This window comes from Rattus norvegicus, chromosome 1, assembly GCF_021556685.1.
Source record: "Rattus norvegicus strain SHRSP/BbbUtx chromosome 1, alternate assembly SHRSP_T2T, whole genome shotgun sequence".
Taxonomy (NCBI): domain Eukaryota; kingdom Metazoa; phylum Chordata; class Mammalia; order Rodentia; family Muridae; genus Rattus; species Rattus norvegicus.
The window spans coordinates 270,427,578-270,446,551 of NC_141534.1; the positions used below are offsets into that span (position 1 = coordinate 270,427,578).

Below are 18,974 nucleotides of genomic sequence, written 5' to 3' on the forward strand. Positions count from 1 at the left end.
TCCTACAGGAATTGTGCTGTGGGGAAGTCTCCAGGATTAATTTGTTTTGAATAAAGTGTCCCCACTCCCCTCTTTGTGGGGGGGAGCACAATTGCATCCAAATATATGCTGTGGCAGTTGTCAAGATCTTTCCCTCTTAGAAGAGTGGCTCATCTCACACACATTCTTCCTTTTATTAATCCTTCCATCCGTTGGTGTCTCAGTTCCTTCCATATCTTGGCATTTTAAATAGTGCATTAGTTAAAGCAGGAATGTAGCTATACCTTTCAGATACCGCTTTCTGTAACTTAAAATCTGCCTAAATTGAAATGGCTGGATCAAATGGATGGTAACTTTTTAAAAAATCAGCAACCTCTACTGCTTTCAAAATTCACTGGTTTACATAACTGCTCCCTGCCCTGGACACCACCTGCTCCATTTTTGGTGACCCTCAAAGGGGAAGCTCATTTTGCTTCAAAGGGTCATTTTCCTGCTGATTAGAGCTGTGGAGCAGGTCTGGGACCCCTCTGGAAGAGTCAGGGGAAGGACTGAAGGAGCTGAAGTCATCAGACCAACAGTGTCAACTAACCCAGATCCCAGGGAACTCCCAGAAACTGAGCCACCAACCAAAGAGCATACGTGGGTCCTGTGAAACCCACCCCACCCCTCCCCCACACATGTGGAGCAGAGGACTGCCCTGTCTGGACTCAGTGGGAGATGAGCCTAATCCCATAGAGGCTTGATGCCCCAGGGAGTGGGGAATAGGGGGCACCAGCTGAGAGGCAAAGGGAAGGGGGGAGGGAGAAGAACTCTGCTCTGCAGGGGGAGACCAGAAGGAGGGACAACCATTGAGATGTAATTAATTAATCAATTAATTAATAATGAACCGTGGGACACTCACCATATACATTTTGAATTTTTTTAAGTCTTCCTCTTGTAAACATTGTTAATTTCTTTCCCACTTTGTATAAGGTTATTTGTTTCCGTTTGTTGGCTTGCACATAGGATTTTCTATCAGGTCTGTGGTTAGAAAATGTGTTCTGCCCTGAACACTGCCTTTTAATTCTCTTTAATGTTTACTTTGCTGGGCGGGAGCTTTGCAGTCTGAGGTAATTGCAGCTGCCTTGTTTTGCCTTTGCTGACATTTTATATTCCAAAAACATTTATTCCAAAACAAATATCAAATTCTCAGCTTTGTGATTGATACATTGTGGACTCAGTAATGTTCTGAGAGTCCTCCCTGGAGCAGAATAAAATAATTTGAATAAATTTCCCAGCTCCTGAGCAGTTGAGGAAAGCACACCTCCTCACCACAGTCAGGCAGTTCAGGCCATGAACAAACAACTGAACACAGGCTAACTGATCTGCCCTCCAGGAGTAATTACTCCTTTAAGAATCTCATTGTAGGGCTGGAGAGATGGCTCAGAGGTTAAGAGCACTGACTGTTCTTCCAGAGGTCCTGGGTTCAATTCCCGTCAACCACATGGGATCTGATGCCCTCTTCTGGTGTGTCTGAAGACAGCCACAGTGTACTTATGTATAATAAATAAATCTTTGAAAAAAAAAGAATCTCATTGTAAAAACAGCTGTTCTTCCATTCCTGGACTTGGGGGTTAATAGTTCAAGGTATTTGTCAGCATGAAGGACAGGGCTTGCAGAAGAAATTGCCATACGGCAGTGGCTGTGTATAGAGATTCAGTCAGGCCCGTGGACCCGGAGCATGCACTACTCAGTGTGTTACAGGTGAAGCCGCTCTACCGTATAGCCTACAGAACGCAGTGAGGATGTTAGAGCCTGCGACTTGGCAACAGACCCGAGGTGGTCTGAGCGCTCTCGAAAGAGCTCCAGAAATAATTTCAACAGTGTATTGTTGACACTCACTTACTCTGAATATCGATTTCTCCACCTAACAAGCATACAAGGAGTAATATGTAGGAAATAGTTGTCCCAGCAACAAGCAGGTTTACAAGTGGTTAATATGTTAGACCAGTACTTTGAACTTACTGCTCCATGTGTGCTATTACAGTGGCCGTAACTGTAACCTATGAGCCATCGCCTTTAGAGTGCAGTGTCTGTCTTTACATGTAGGCTGTGTTGCTTCTGTGTACCTGTTCTCCTTAAAGTACACTCAGCAGAACCTGGAAATTGGATGTGCTTATTACTGATAAGCAATATCCATGGAAAAGATTAGGTGAAGTTTTTACTTGTGGTCGAATAAAAAGGGAAAGTTTTATCCAAATAAGGGCATTTTGCCAGCCTTTCCTCTGTGATGTACGGTAATAGTTTTCTGGCTATTTAAATGGCTGAGAGGTAAGTACTTAATTTAAAATGTTTTACATATATTTCTTTTTTAATATCCTATTATGGGTAAAAGTGAGACAGGCCTTAAATCTAAGTTGTTATAATATTCTAATAGCCCTAAATGGATCACTATTTCTCGTAAACAAACGTGGGTTAAGCTATTGTACCAGACACATTTATTTGTCTAATATCTGTTCTACATTTTTTAAGTAGACCATTGGTTCTCAGACACTTACTAACTTCAGTACCTTTTGTTCAGCCGTGGCACTCATAAGCATAAATGCAAAGCAAATGAAAATGCTATAATTAAGATGGGAGGAGCGGCTGTCTCCCTGTCCTGTTTTTTCTTCCTGTGCTCAGTCCTCACAAGCCCAGCACCCTGCTCTGGCCCCTGCCTCCCCCCCCCCCCCCCCCGCCCCAGCTCTCCTCCTGCTCTGCCTCCTGCTCACCCCTCTCTCCCAGCCCTCATCCTGGCCTCCCCTCCATACCTCTTTTTGACATTTCTCATTCTTGATATCACTTCCGCTCCTGTCCCCACTCCCCGTCCCCATCCCCTTGTCCCCATCCCCTTGCAGTCTGTGTGGTCTCATACACAGAGACATTTCTCATTCATGACCATTGTCAATTTCTTAAACAAGCCCTGTGGGGGCAAAGAGGGAATCAAGAGTTTTAGATCATAGCACCGTTTTGTTTCACCGGTTCCTCTCTCAGCAGGGTCCACTCCCAGGGACGTGTCTGTTACCCATTTCTGGACAGCACACACGTAGGAAGTCCACACTAGACTCAGGATTACGTTTTCCAAGCCAAGGAGACCCATCCATTAAACAGACAGCCAACGTTTAGACGACACACAGTGCATACTTTAAGTTTTTCTCCCTCACAGCTTTCATCCCAGGACTAATATTTACCTGCATAGTAAAAGAATTCAGATTCTTTGAACTCTATCAATAACGTCCATTAAGTAAATATTTTTTACTAATACAATTGGATAACTGTCTTCTAATGACAATATCTTAGATGAAGATACCTTATTAGAATTCCAAAAACGTAGGGACCAAACTACGACCAATATACAATATAATTTTAAATGGTGAACAAGGCAGGATTTTTTAAATTTTTATTTAATTTAGGTGTGGGATGGGGTTAGACAGGGTTTCTCTGTTTAGCCTTAGCTGTCCTGGAACTTGGTCTGTGGACCAGGATGGCCTCAAACTCCCATCTGCCTCTGTCTTCTGAGTCCAGAAACAATGAGTGCCACCACACCCAACTAAACAACAATTTTTATCAGTGAGTACATACCTGTCACTAAGTAACAGTGTGTTCATTCATTACTCTTTCTTCTACTAACTTGGACTGAGCTGGGAAATTGTGGTAGCTCTTTCGTTCTGCAGATAAATTCATACACAGGTGGTGATAGCTACTTCCTCTCTGCCTTTCATTTAATGGGACCAGTGCCGAGAGGTGACTTCCCTACAGAGTAGCAAGCCGAACCTTATCTTCTGATGGGGCCGTTGCCATGGCTTCCTCACCAGGGTATAAAACTAGATTTGTCTCATCACTTGTTGCCTTGTTTCTAGTAGTACTTTTCTTACAGATGTGCATGGACTAAATTGAGGAAACAAAATGCTTAATACAAAAATATGTGTACTGAATGGATACTGTTAATTATGGTTGCACTTAGAGTGCCTTAGTATTGTTAAACAAATGATTCATTTTTAGGCAGATTTCTTGGTTACAGTAAAATTCACTAGTGGAAGTATAGCAGAAGGTTTCCCACATTGCAAAAGCTATGCAGAGCCATGACTTTTGGTTTTCCTATACAAAATGCATTTCCAACTAAAGTGATGATATTATATTGATTTTGGATGCACTGAACACCATTCCTGACATTCCTTCAAATTCTTATTATTAAACAAATGATATTTAGAGGAGCACCAGGGTTTTACTTAAGGATTATTTAATTTTGAGCACAACAAACTTGAATGGCACAGGAAAGTACTGTCTAAAATGGGCTACATCCTGGACACTGATACATGGTCCCTAGACACTGATACATGGTCCCTGGACACTGATACATGTTCCCTGGACACTGATACATGTTACCTGGACACTGATACATGGTCCCTGGACACTGATACATGTCTGTGAGGAGATTCATGTTGTTTTACTTTGAGAGGGAGAGTAACTGTAGAAACAGACGGCCAAAATGACGAGATACATTCCACTCTCCAGCTCCTTACAAAATGAACGCCACCGCACAAAAGACTCTTCCTCTGTCTGAAGTGATGCCTTAGAGACAATAGACATGACTAGCATGGGCTACTGTTTCTTAAATATTTGAAGGATATTGATCTTGATGACTAAAAGGTAATGCTTTTAAAGGTATGCGTTCAGGGCTAGAAGGGTGGCCGAGAGGTTAACGGCTCTTAATGTTCTTGCAGAGGACCTGAGTTCATTTCCTCCTGCCTTAGTCAAGGAGATCACAGTTACTGCCTGTAACTCCAGATCCAGGGGACTGGATGCCTCTGGGGGCAACTGCACTCACATGTACATATGACTACACACACACACACACACACACACACACACACACAAACATGACTTAAATTTTTTTAAAAATTGTCTCATGTTGAATTTTTTTTAAAGGAAAATAATAATGCCAGCACTACTCTTAGTTTAGAAAAGGATCTAAGATCTCCAGATTCTACTTCACCCTTCAGGAACCTGAAGGATAGAGTTTAATGCTAATCAATCAGGTCTTCAGTCAGGAGACTATTACCAAAATCAGAGTTGTAAATGATTCCTGCAATTCAATGCTGTAATAACACAGCTTACATTTTAGAACACACTTATTCTGAAAAGTTTGAAGTATTCATTAATAATAGCCCAAAGTGAGAATGTGAAGGGGTACCATTCATATTTGAATCACTCTGTCCTGTTCAAGGTTTCAGTATTTGAAACATATGGATGCCATTTTGAACCCACATAGAAGAAGTGTGGTCTGTATTTTCATATGAAGCATCCTATGCTACACAGTCATGCTGCTGGTTGTCATGTTCCTGTGACCGACTGTAGAGCCACAACACACATTCTTTCTAGTATATACAAAATGCTAATGATAAATTAGATGAAGATGAAGAACAATTGCCACTCAGGTAATAAGATCATAAAGTAGCAAAATCATTCATGAAGACTTCTTCGACACATTGTATCAATAATTCATGAAGTGTTCTTAACCATGTTACATCATGGTAGTAGGTGAAGAATTAATGAAACAATATGTTGGTGGTTTTTCTTCTTCTCCAAAATCACCATACTTTACAAGTTTATATTTAAAACTTACAGTTCAGGCCATTTTTTTAGGTTTACCCCTGTATAGAAATAGTTCTGCTGGGGTTTCTCCTCATGCACTCAGTCATTAGCCAAGCTCAGAATGGGCATTGGAAACAGGTCCAGAAGAGCTGCCTTTGCAAAGCAATGCCACGGTTCTGGGACTTAACCCTGGACAGCTCGGTGGCAGGAACAGCCACAATAATGTGTGCTTGCACATCTGACTCTTTCATCCAGAGCTTAGCAGTCCTATCGTCCCTCCAAGTCATCTACTCCACTCTGTGGTTCCTTATGGCCAGTGAATACAGAGATAAAGTTGGTGGAAATCTGAGTGTGATGTATGTTAGTTATATGGAACTAGTCATGAGATCTGTTGTGGTTTGAGTATGCATGGCCAAGGGAGTGGCACTATTTAGAGGTGTGGCCTTGTTGGAGTAGGTGTATCACTGTAGCTGTGGGTTTTAATACCCTATCCTAACTGCCTGGAAGTCAGTCTTCCACTAGCAAAACCTTCAGATGAAGGTGTAGAACTCTGTTTCTCCTATACCATGCCTGCCTGGATGCTTGTATGTTCATGCCTTGATGATAATGGACTGAAATTCTGAACCTGCAAGCCAGCCCCAGTTAAATGTTATCTTTTATAAGACTTGCCTTGGTCATGGTGTCCATTCACAGCAGTAAACCCTAACTAAGACAAGATCACACTTAATGCCTTAGTGCATATATAGTCTAAGTCTTGCTCAGGGATGATATATATATATATATATATATATATATATATATATATATATATATATATATATATATATATATACACACATATATATATATATCAGTAACATATCTCTCTCTCCCTCTCTCTCTTTCCCTCTCCCTCCCCCCACAATCCCCTACATCCCTCCCCACACAGTTTTGGAATTCAGGATTGGTAATTCTGTGTGCATCATGGTGAGCAAAAACAAGCTAGGGTTCCTGGACAATGTTAATAAAAGGTGTGAGTACTGAGTTTATCAGAGAAAGAACATAGAGCATTGAAAAGGAAAAAAGTGAAGCCAAATATATGGACACAGTGTGGCATTGATGATAAGGATGGCAATTTTATCTCTGGGTTTAGAACAAAAGAAATTACTTAGGTATTTTAGGATTTTATATATGTATTTATGTATACACACACGCACACACACACACACACACGCACACGCACACGCACACACACACACACACCCGAGAAAAATCAATTGTGGAAAACTCAAAGAATTTATCTTGTCAGTAATTTTAATCAATTGAAAAGGATTTCATATTTATTTGTGTCAATTAGTGAGAATTCTTATTAATAAAGCTTAGAAAGTGAATATTTCACAGTGCATTGCTTTGAGAACATGGTCACGGAGATGTATTTCGTGTGGAACATGGAGACTGCTTTATTAAACATTAGCATGCAAAGGACTCTCTGCAACGTCTTCCATCCTGTGTCACAGAAGGACCAATGATGCTTACTACATCAGTTCTTAAGTGTGCTAAGGGTTATCCCCTCATGGTACTGTTAGGATTATACTTATCCTTTCTGGAATATTCTTGTTTTCAAGTATCTATTGTAGATCACTAACTTGGACACAATATGGTTTGGTTTGGCTTTTGCCTCTGGGAGATGTCAGTGAACATGGCAACCGCCAACCTGCCTTTGACATTCTGCCCCTAACAGCTTGACCTCACCTATCCTGGTTACTGTTTACATTGGTCTCCATTCCTGCTAGGGGGACCGGAAAAACTTTAGTCTCCTTGTTCGGGGTCATGAGTGGACTGATATTCCACTTAGTAATGATGTAACACATGTTAACCCACAAACATCTAAAGGATTGAAATGTAGCAAACTGAGCATTTTACTCTAGCAAGTACAATGTCATAGTTACAAGCTATACTTAATAATGTAAATATATCACACATTTGTTTAAGTCACAGAAAATGATTTTGCAGGCAAAATTCTTTTATTATAAGCATTATGAAATATTCAATAGTTTGAAACTTTTTGAGTTATAAGTCTTTATCGTAATGTCATCTTAGAATGACAGAAGCAAAATGTGTGTGTGTGTGTGTGTGTGTGTGTGTGTGTGTGTGTGTGTGTGTAAAACTAAGAAGGCAGAGCTATTTTCCAACTGTGTGATTGCTACTATTTTGTTCTTGGCTGTCCTTTTTGTTGTAAATTAGAATAGATGAAGGCTGTCAGCCAAGTTAATAATGGATGCTAATTTAACGTGATACAATTGATGAACTTTAAATTGTCCCCTCTTCCCCAATGAAACACTGAGTAGAGTGTAAAGTACCAGACAGAGTACTTTGACTTAGACTCTTCGTTATTGAAAAATTTGTTGTAATGATGAGAAATTGGAATGGATTATGTATGGAGAATTTTATATGTTTTAAAAACTATTTGGCTATATTACTTGATTAATATAGCCAAAGAAATGGACTGTGCTAATGTATAATACCAATGCACACACATAAAAGAGAAATGAATGTAAGCTGGGGTAGGGATTGGCAGGCTTAAAGCTTGGTCCTCATACAACCTTTAAATGACACAAAAACAACTACTGTATAAGGAAAAGGAGATTGAAAAGTCCATATGTGCTGCTGGATATTCATCTCCATGGTTCTGATGGGCTTTGGGAATACGGATGATTTTAAACCACACACATGCCCAGATGGACCTGAAAAGAAAGAAAGCATCTTGGAAGTCCTCAGTGTGGCGTTGTCTAGGCAGCTGGAACACCGAGAGTTGTTACAAGTAGACTTGTAAGTTGTTACAAGGTACTCACTCCAGTTGTTACAGGTATCAAAACTGCCATTATTGGGAGCATTGTCTCCAGTGCCTTTCCCATTAGTTAATTAGAAAAACATTGTTAACACTGTTTATTCACAGAATTATGATTCATGTTCATACAAACTTTTCAGGATAGCTTTTTAATTTTTTAAAGTTATATTTGTGTGTGTGTGTGTGTGTGTGTGTGTGTGTGTGTGTGTTGCATTCATGCATATATGTGGACCATGTTGTGTGCCTGTGCCCACAGAGACCAGAAATGACCTCCATGTCCCCTGAGACTGGGGTTATGGGTGATATTTTAAGCTGGCATGTGGGTCCTGATAATGAACCAAGGTCCATTTCAAGAGCAGCAACCGACTTTAACTGTTGGACCATCTCTGCAGCCCCCTTGGGATAGTGTGGGAACAAAGAAAAAAAGACAGATATTAGGACTATGTTCTTTTCAAGCCCCATCGTCACACCTTCTAGTGTTTTGGTGTAGAGGTTGAGGATTAACACAGTACTCTCTCTCTCTCTCTCTCTCTCTCTCTCTCTCTCTGTTCCTATGTTGTGTGTTTCTCTCTGTGTCTTTCCTTTTGTCTGTCTGTCTCATCTCCATCTCCCTCTCTCTCCTTCTGTCTTTGTCTGTCTCTCTCTCTGTGTCTTTGTGCCCCTCCCTCTGTCTGTCTCTGTCTTTCTCTCTGTCTCTGTCTCTCTCTGTCTCTCTCTGTCTGTCTCTCTGTCTGTCTCTGTCTCTCTCTCTGTCTCTCTCTCTGTCTCTCTCTGTCTCTCTGTCTCTCTCTCTCTCTCTCTCTCTCTCTCTCTCTCTCTCTCTCCTTTTCCCTCTCTTTCCTTAAGATTAGTGCTACATAAGCCTCTATCCGAGAAACCCCCCGTGCAGTGGATGGCAGTTGATATAGAAATCCAAGACTGACCTACAAGAGGAAGACAGATGAGGGCAAATCTCTAGCCCTATAGCAGCCACTTTCCCCTCCAAGGCTCAGGCAACATCACAGAGCAACTGGGGAGAACAAAAGTAAGACCAACCATAGGGAGCTGTGTAGCAAAGGATGCCTTTTGGACATGGTATGACCATTGCTTTCTGGCACTCACTGTAGCTGGGGCTCTCTGCACATGATCTGCACCTGATTGGGCCCATCAGCATCTCAGCACAGATGGAGGATGGACCCATGAGGGCCTCTGTCAGATTGAGAAGCCATTAGCAGCACTTACTGGTTGTTGGAGGAAGTGGATCTTGTCTTCCACAGTACAGTGGTCACTGTTGAATTGTTTTTGCTCAAGTGATACATCTGCGCATGTTCAACCAGGAAACCCTAATTTCATTTGGTTGCACAAAAAGAAAGCCGTGAGTAAGAAAGGACGTGTAGAAATGCTAGAGAGAGGAAGAGCTGAGAGAAATGGGCTGGGAATGGGTAAAACTCATCACATACGTGTATGATGTATGGAAATGTTTACAGTGGCTACACTCATGGTACTTGGCCTCAACTTTAATATTCCATAGACATCATGATTGAGATGCTAGTTTTGTGCTGCAGTCCGGATTCACAGTTGCACTGCTGTCCCCCAAATGGCTCATAGTTGGTGAGTGACAAGAAGCACGATTTTAACATAAGCACCAGACCACTGCTCAGCTGCCCAGTATGAATGCAGAGAGCTGTAAATCCACCTCGGGCCATTTGTTGTTGTTGTTGACATTATTCCTTTTTGTTTATAATGAAAAAGTCTATTGGCTCAAAGCACATGGGCAAAAAGCAGTGTCCTGGAGACCATGGGCCACTGAGCACTGCTGAAATGCTGGGAAGAACACCAATCTCGCCTACAGCTAGGTCAGATTCAGAGTTACCAAGAAAAGAGAACTAATGCCGTCCCAGCAAGCATGTGTATGCTATTAGGATTATAAAAATGGTTCAAGGCCGAAATACTAAGACAAATTATAGAACAATTCTAAGCTATGGAAACATATTTCAAAACACAGAACAAAAGCAATGTTGGACAAAAGTCAATAAAGCAGGTGTATAATAGGAAGGCTTTGCCAGTTACTTCTCTCATCATGTCACCACAATGGCTGACAAGGTTCTTAAGGAATTCGAGATTGACTTTGGTGCCCATTTTGAAGATGTAATCTATCCTAGTGAAGAAGGCGGGGCTGCAGGTGTGGGAGCAGCTCCTGGCCTTAGCATCAGGAGCACAGGTTGCCAGCTAACACTCTGTAGATCAGGATATTCACTCCCTGCCCCACCTTATTCTCTCCACCACACAGCTGTGGGATGGTGCCGTGCACATGCAGGAGGACTCGTTCCTCCTCAGGTAACCCTCTGAAATGTTCTCTTGGAGGCGTCTAGAGTTGCACTCCCATCTCCCAAGTGACTCTAGATCCACTCAAGCTGACACAGAAGATCCCCTATCACTCTAGGAAGGGACAACACTGGGAGGACCGGAAGCACTGAGATTGAGTCATACACAGACTAGAAGGAAGGATGTCGGTGGTGCTGGATGCTTAGTGCTGGGCATCCTCCTTTCTCCAGGGTCTGTAACTTCATGTTGGTGGTTCTCCTATCTTTGTGTTTATTATTGTTGGTTCACTGTCCAATTCCTAAAACAATAATAGAAGGTGAAGGAAGTAGGAGCCATGTTAATTACAAGGAAACTTTATTAACCAGTAAGATAAGAATGAAATACTTGATCAATGATGGGGTAGCAGTTGGCTGTCCATAGAAAATGTGAAGCAGAATGACTGTTAGCTCACATGGAAACATTCATCCAAGACAGGGTCCAGTCAGTTTTCAGGATGGGGGTCTTTTTCATTAGCTCATAGACTGTTTTCCAAAAAGAGTTCCTTAAAATTCACAAGCAAATAATACAAAAGACCTTGTGGATACCCTGAACTGCATTAGATCTTCCTTTGCACTATCTTGATAGGACACATGGCTATCCAGGTAATCCAGGAAGAGCTCCCTATTTTGTGCCTCTTAACTGTCATAACTGCAGAATTGCTCTGGCCACAAAAGATTATTAGGGTCCTGGGATAGACCCCTGGATGTCCTAAGCAAGCACTGCTCAGATGGCCCAGATTACATAGTATACTGTTCTGCTGAATTTATCTAATAGTTACATTTGACTTTATAATTTATACACATGGCAGAATTCAAACTGAATTAGCATGTGAAGGCGTCTGCCTGTCTCTCTGACCACCAGATGGCAAACTTTATCACAGTATTCTTAGTCTTAACCCAGGTTAATCTGATAGCCTAAATGGTTTCCCGTGCCCCACCTAAAGTCAGCTAGAAGTTAGCTGAGTTTTCAGAGCCAGATCCCTTTCTCTGAGAAAGAGGAGGAGAACAGGCTTCTCAAGTTGCTCTGGGCTCCTTAATGGCCTCAGTAAAGATAAGGATCTTGTCTTTCCCTAAGATCAACAGTCCTGTCTGCTCCATGGAGGAGCCTTCAGTGCTCCATTCTCTGGTCCTTCTGGAAGTTTCTCCTCCTCAAGTCGCACCGAGTGTGGCAGTCAACGCCTGTCAGTTGTAATTGTCTTTCCAGATTTGTCTCAGATTTGTATCATCTTAGCCAGGTACTAATCTTACACATTTGGACTTCGTAGAGTCATGTAAGCTGTAATTTAAACAACGGACACAGATTTTTCACTTTCCTGCGGTCTCAAAAAACAGTAATTTATTATTCTGTTCTTTTTATTTTCCCAAATTATACATTCTGTGATAAACATGTCAATAATTTAGAGCATCAGAGTAGTCGGGAATATCCTTGTTTTCCCCCCTGAGAGAAAAGTTGGAAAAACATAAATACAAATGAATTCAAAGTCATGCTCTGGTAGGAAATCTTTCCTCAGACATAAAAGCACAGGTACAGATATAAATGTGAATGACATGGACAGATGGGCTTATTCTATTCGACGATGCTTTATCTCTTGAGCTGCATGAACCTGTATTCTACGCCATTGTAGCCCCCGAGAGTAAGATTTGTCTCAGATCTTAATTTAATCTCTATATGGATTTATGCACGTTTATATGTGTATATGAAAATATTTATTCTCTTCCCTTTGTGCAATTAGCTCTTTGACACTTTGCATTGTCATTAAAATTTTGTGAAAAGTTCTTTTTTTTTAATGAATGATGCAATTTATTAACCCAGCATCCTTTGTTCTAATGCTTCTCATTGGCAGCTTTTACCTGTCCAGCAATCATGTCCAGATCTCTCTGTCCCTGAGCTGTTAGCTCGAGGCCCCCATCTTGCTCCTTTTCCACCATTTTAAGCCCCTCAAGGGCTTGGAGGACCTGGCGGCCCACGCTCTTAGAGCCTCTGCTGAAGCGGCTGGGCCTGGCCTCGGTAGATCTTGGTCATGGAACCAACCCCCACTACCACCACGGAGGTACAGTTGCTGTGCTGTGGAAGCAGCTCGCGTGTTTACCAGTTCTCATCATATGGGGCAAGCTCTTTGTGTTTGGCCAGCTTGACTGTCCACCTATGTGGGGACTTTCAGCTTCCCGGACTGTTTGAGGAAGGCTGCCAGAGCTCTGACGAACTCCTGCTGGTTAATGTCTTTTACAGTAAATCCAGGCATCCTGAGGCTTCCGCGCTGCCAGCCTGGGGAAAGGGGAAAAACGTTCTCAATAATCATTTCACATGCTCGATAGCCAAGTTACCTCAAAATTTTTCACTATAATAAATGATACTTTGGCTGAGATTAATAAATCTCTCAGTCGCTATTTAATTAACATAGAATCCGAGCAGCGGAATTACTGGGCTAAATAAAGGTATGTGCACTTGCCAGGTTCCCTATACATTTAAAGAATAACTTCCCCTATATTTGAGACCATATTAGTTTCATTCTCCTCACTCGTGCTTAAGTACTTCATTACTTTAATTTTGTCAGTTGGGTAAAGATATGTCTTGATGTGCTCATATTTACTAAATCGTCTTATAACTCTTTCTTTCTAACATTATTAAGTTACATGTGTGATAATTTTTTATTAAATTATTCAAACAGGTCACAATATTGGGAGAGGAAATGTTCACGAAGAAAATGCAATTTTTGAAGGAGACAGGGTTTATGAGATGCAACTCTAGTGTTTTCTAGATTCTTGTACGTGTAGATCACACGGAAAAGACAGCTGCTTCAGCCCCTCAGCCCTTCCCTGGTCAGTGTTGGTTCCCCGAGTGCCTGAGAAAATTGGATCCTACCACAGGCTTCTTGGGGAGATTTAGTCCCTTCAAAAGTATGGTCTTCCCAAAGAGAATTCTCTCTTTATCAGAAAGCTATAAGATTGATAAGCCACCATACATCTGAGAATCCACAAAACCCGGGCTTCCCATGTAAATGCCGTTTCTTTGAAGGCATTAGGATTTGTCTATAAATGAAGAAAGCCTTGTTTTCCACAGCAGCACAGTGATGCGCCTCCTCCTGTTCCCACTAGAGAAAGCCTTGCCAAGTCTGGTGTTTATTGTTCTCTGAAGGTGTCTTTGCATCACTTCCAATTAGATGTTTCAAGTCAGCAGGATACAGTAAATTATCACAACTGTTATTGTAAGTTCAAACATAAATGTTAGCAGGAGAATTGCTACAGGGTAGCATTTAGACTCTTAACTGTCCCATGTCTTTCCTTTAATGCCTCTGCTATATGCTGCTTAGACTGATAAGCTCAAAGAAACTTCTGACTCCAGTAAATATGTGAATTTGGTTTACTTTTGAGGTCAAGACAATATTTATGTTAAATTAAGTTTGCTTGGTTAATCATCTTACCTTCTTGGAGCAACTAAGCCATGAATGTGTAAAGTGGGTTGTTAAGGCGGCTCAGGGACTGCATCTGCATGTGATGACTGTGGCATTCAGTCAATGGGTTGGCAGTTCATGCCATGTCTGCTACTCGTATTACCAATGCAAAGCAACAGTGGACGGACGAAAGGAACCAAAGAACACTTAAAATTTCAGAAACATTTCTTTCTTTTTTTTTTTTTTTTGTTAATAAGTGATTCTTTTTTTCCCATCTTTATTAACTTGAATATTTCTTATTTACATTTCGATTGTTATTCCCCTTCCCGGTTGCCAGGCCAACATCTCCCTAACACCTCCTTCTCCCCTTCTCTATGAGTGTTCCCCTCCCCATGCTCCCCCCACCCACTACCGCCCTCCCCCCAACAATCACGTTCACTGGGGTTTCAGTCTTGGCCAGAAACATTTCAATAGAATTTCTAAAAATCATTCATCTCCCATTAACTCATATATTTATTTGACCTTGTTGGCTTTCAGATTAGCAAAGATACATTAACTAGGAAAATCCTACATTCTCACCACTACCTTATTAAGGTTGCAACACCACACATTCTAGGATCTTGCCTAGCCAACGTTTATATCTGGCAGTGTGTTGTGAGCAAGGCTCATGCCAAATGACTCATCAATGGACATGTAGTGGTGTTTCAAGTGCTGACACCATAAACCTTTTCTCATATGCAGGAACTGAAACTTCCCCCCTGTGTTTAGGGTACCAAAGGGGACAGGAGAGGTTTAGAGGACTCAGAGAGAAGCAGAGATATTTGAAGCAAAGCAAAGCAAGGCCCAGAGAGATGAATGAACAGAAATGATATTAAGTATGTGTCGTGGGAAGAAGCATGTCGTCAGTCCCACAGACTTAAGGAACTGAGTAATATGTTATTAACAAAATTACCATTTAGTTATCAGACCACAGTTACTCAAGTCTACACATCTTGGGCTCCAGTCTAATTATCACTGCCACCTGCTTGAGAAGTCATTAAACTCTTCTTCTATAAATTAATATTTGGGCTTTAAATCTCACTTTTATAAGTAGGATGTAAATCTGAAAGACAAACGTTCCGTTCTATTTCTCGCTAGTATTTACAACCCTAGCTACCCATCCTGTACTGTGTCAGCTTTTGACTAGCTAATGATTGACGGAGTTAATTATTCATACTATAATAAAAGAAGAAGTAAACTTGTGCAGAAAACATACAGAGATATACTTCAAAATTGGAAGGCATGCAATAGCTATTCCATCAAGTTATTTAATTTCATCATGTGATGTTCCTGACACAGAGGACCTGCACTGGCTAGTTCTATGTCAACTCGACACAGACTAGAGTCATCAGAGATGAGGGAACCTCAATAAGGAAAAATGCCTGCATAAGGTCCAGCCATAAGGCATTTTCTTAGTCAGTGCTCAATGGGAAAGGGGCCAGATGTTGTGGGTGGTGCTGTCCCTGGGCTGGAAGTCCTGGGTTCTATAAGAAAGCAGGCTGCGCAGGCTATAAAAACAAGCCAGTAGGCAGCACCCCTCCACGCCTTCTGCATCGGCTCCTGCCTCCGGGTTCCTGCCCTGCTTGAGTTCCTGCCCTCACTGCTTTTAATAGTGAATTATTTTATGGAACTGTGAGTGAAATAAACACTTTTCCCTCAAATTGCTTTGGCCATGGTGTTTTATCATAGCAATAGTAACCCTAAATACAACAATATCTGTGCTTCTGAGTCAAGCTAATGTTTCTCTGACTATAAGAAATGAAGGTAAACAGTTTTATATTTCATATAATTTACACATTGAATTATCTTATACTTAAGAGGTGGCGGTTCCGATGAGTATAACACTTGAATTAATTTCAAAATTCCCTGACCTGAGAAATGTGTGTAGCCATGGTTACCTCTGTTGTGATAAATCGTCTCTGACAAACGCATTACAATCTGGTCCTAAGAGAGAATAATTGTACAGAAACAGAAACTGGACATTCCTCTTAAAGCTGAAGATGCGCTCCATTTATACTTTCAACTTTGATAATACAGATAATACTTAGAGAAACAGTGAGCCAGACCAAGGATGTGCAAGTCCTGTGAGATGGCTACATCAGTGCGCCATTTACAGTACCTAACTTTAAGAGAAAGGAATATATATATATATATATATATATATATATATATATATATATATATATATATATCTTTTTCCTGGTAAAATGGTTCAGTGAATAGATGTCCTCACCCCACAAGTAAGAGGGGCCGAGGGCAGATCTTCAACATCCACATAAAAGCCAGGAATACATGTACATTTGTAACCTCAGTGTCATCTTGGAAACTGATGCTGAATATGAGCTCACCATGTTTTAGCTCTTTCTGAACTCTGGCTGGCTAGTTCAAGTCAGCTGTTCTGGCTCAAACTTCTCGCCAAGCTGACTGATCGATTATGACTTCCCACAGCTCTTCTCTGAATTTCTCTGCTTGGCCTCAAACTAACTCTGGCAATCTATTCTAATCTTCTGGCTCCTTCTTATTCTCTGGCTTCACCTGCCTCTTCTGACCTGTGCTGAACTGCATGAACTCAGAAACAAGCTCACCTGCACTACCCTGCATTGATTCCTGACTGACCGAGCAGACGGAACGGCCACCATGCTCCCTGCTCTTAAATGGCCCTTCTCTTGAGAGTTGGACATGTCCTATCTCCGACTCATTCTGGCACATCTTTCTCCAATTTGTCACGTTGACTGCCCCTCAACTAGACGTCATTGTTTCTGTCTCCTCTCTTGCGTGAGTTCCGGCCCTGATGGGCCTCAATGATGAACTGTTATTTGATGATTTCAGACTATGCAACGCTACATAGAGAGACCTTGCCTTACAATAAATACACATGGAAGGTTGCCACTCTAGCTTGACCTAACTGTGCTCCCTGTCCCTGGTGTAAGGTCACCTGGGTATGGACTTAGTTATATGCCTGAGAGTAGAACCTGGAAAGTGGAGCTAGTGTTTATTAAAGCAGCGGCCGGGGAGCAGTTTTGATGAGCATTTGGACATTCTTGTTGGCCTCCTGGTTGGCAATTTGGACTTTATACACAGAAGTTTCTAAAATATATCACATGTTATATGGCAAATAAATGCCTTTGTTATGTAACTTTAATTAAAAATGTAGAAAAACACCTCAATTTTAAAAAAAGTCCCACTAACAGAGATGTCTAGTTATAATAGCAATGTCTATAGCAATAATGTCTCCTTGCTTGACCACATTCTGGTTTAAAGCTCCCATCTGCTCACACAGCGTAGTCTTACATGCAAAAATGCAATTACTTTACTTTTGCAAGCTGAGAACTCTTTAGATAAAATCCCTGTCATCCTTCATTGTTTTTAATTGACTTTAGTCTTTCTTTAAAAAATTTTTATTGGGTATTTTGTTTATTTATATTTCAAATGTCATCCCCCTTCCTGTTTTTTTCTCCAACTCCCCCTCCATCCCACTCCCCTTCCCCCTGCCTCCATGAGGGTGACTCCCCACCCACCCACTCACCCACTTCCTCCCCACTGACCTGGCATTCCCCTACACTGGGGCATTGAGCCTTCACAGGACCAAGGGCTTCTCCTCCCTTTGATGCCAGACAAGGCCATCCTCTGCTACATATGCGGCCGGAGCCATGGATCCTTTCATGTGTACTCTTTGGTTGGTGGTTTAGTCCCTGGGAGCTCTAGGGAGTCTGGTTGATTGATACTGTTGTTCTTCCTATGGGGTTGCAAACCCCTTCAGCTCCTTCAGTCCTTTCTCTGACTCCTCCATTGGGGACCCCGTTCTCAGTACATTTGTCAGGGTCTGGCAGAGCCTCGCAGGAGACAGCTATATCAGGCTCCTGTACGCAAGTACTTCTTGACTTAAACAAAAATATTTTCTAGTCAGTAGATTGGATAAAACTTCTAAGGCTCAACTCTGTTAAGGTACTTCAATTGCAAATCTTCTGAGATAGTTTAGTGGTTTTGTTTGTTTTTAATTCTTCTCTCATACATTACATCCTGACTGTAGTTTCCTTCCCTTCACTCTTCCCAGCTCTGTTCCCCTCTCTCCCAGATCCACTCTGACATCATGCACGTCTGTCTTTATGTGTTTGTTAGCACTGTGTGTCCTCGATCACTGTATTGCCCAGGAGACATTGTCTCATGTTGTTAGAGTTTCATAGACAACGTTAGTCTACACGGTAGAGTCATAGTCAGTCTGGGTTCAAGCTACATATTTCTGAGGTTTGTCTTGGTCCTAAGTGAATTTTTAACTCAATGATTATCCATTGCAAGTATGCCATATGCCAGATACTTTTAGATGCTTACATTTTACTATAAATATTTACTATATATATAGATTTTCTTCATCTCTGCTGATATTAGAAAGACAGATTCTAAACAGATAAGAAGCAAAATGGGTTGCCTGTCCTCCAGTACGTAATACAGCAGAGAAGAGCAAGAGGGCAGAGAAATGATGACACCCAGGTTTGTGTGCGCTTGCTCTATGTTTGTGAACATGACTTAAAGTTTTAATGGAGTCTGCAAGGAAGAATGAAACTTTAGGTAAAGGAACGACCATGGCTGCCTAGCCCTAAAGCAAACACTTGGGGACTTTCTCGGTCTGTCCTCAAGAAAGTAAAGTAACTCAATTAATCCGTAAATGTAGACACAGAGTATGGTGTCATTAATAAAGATATTGGCCCTATAATTTACTTCCTCCTTTTCAATTTGTTCAGGAATCTGGGGAGGGTCCTTAGTACTTCTGCAGCTCATTATTGG

General features: G+C 41.4%; 1 protein-coding gene and 1 pseudogene across 3 annotated transcripts in view; one reads left to right on the forward strand and one right to left on the reverse strand.

The window, feature by feature from the left end:
* Atrnl1 (attractin like 1) overlaps window positions 1-18,974 on the forward strand; it is a 543,698-nt gene that overhangs the window by 302,994 nt on the left and 221,730 nt on the right.
* On the reverse strand, window positions 12,586-13,004 carry LOC148007948 (small ribosomal subunit protein eS19 pseudogene; annotated as a pseudogene).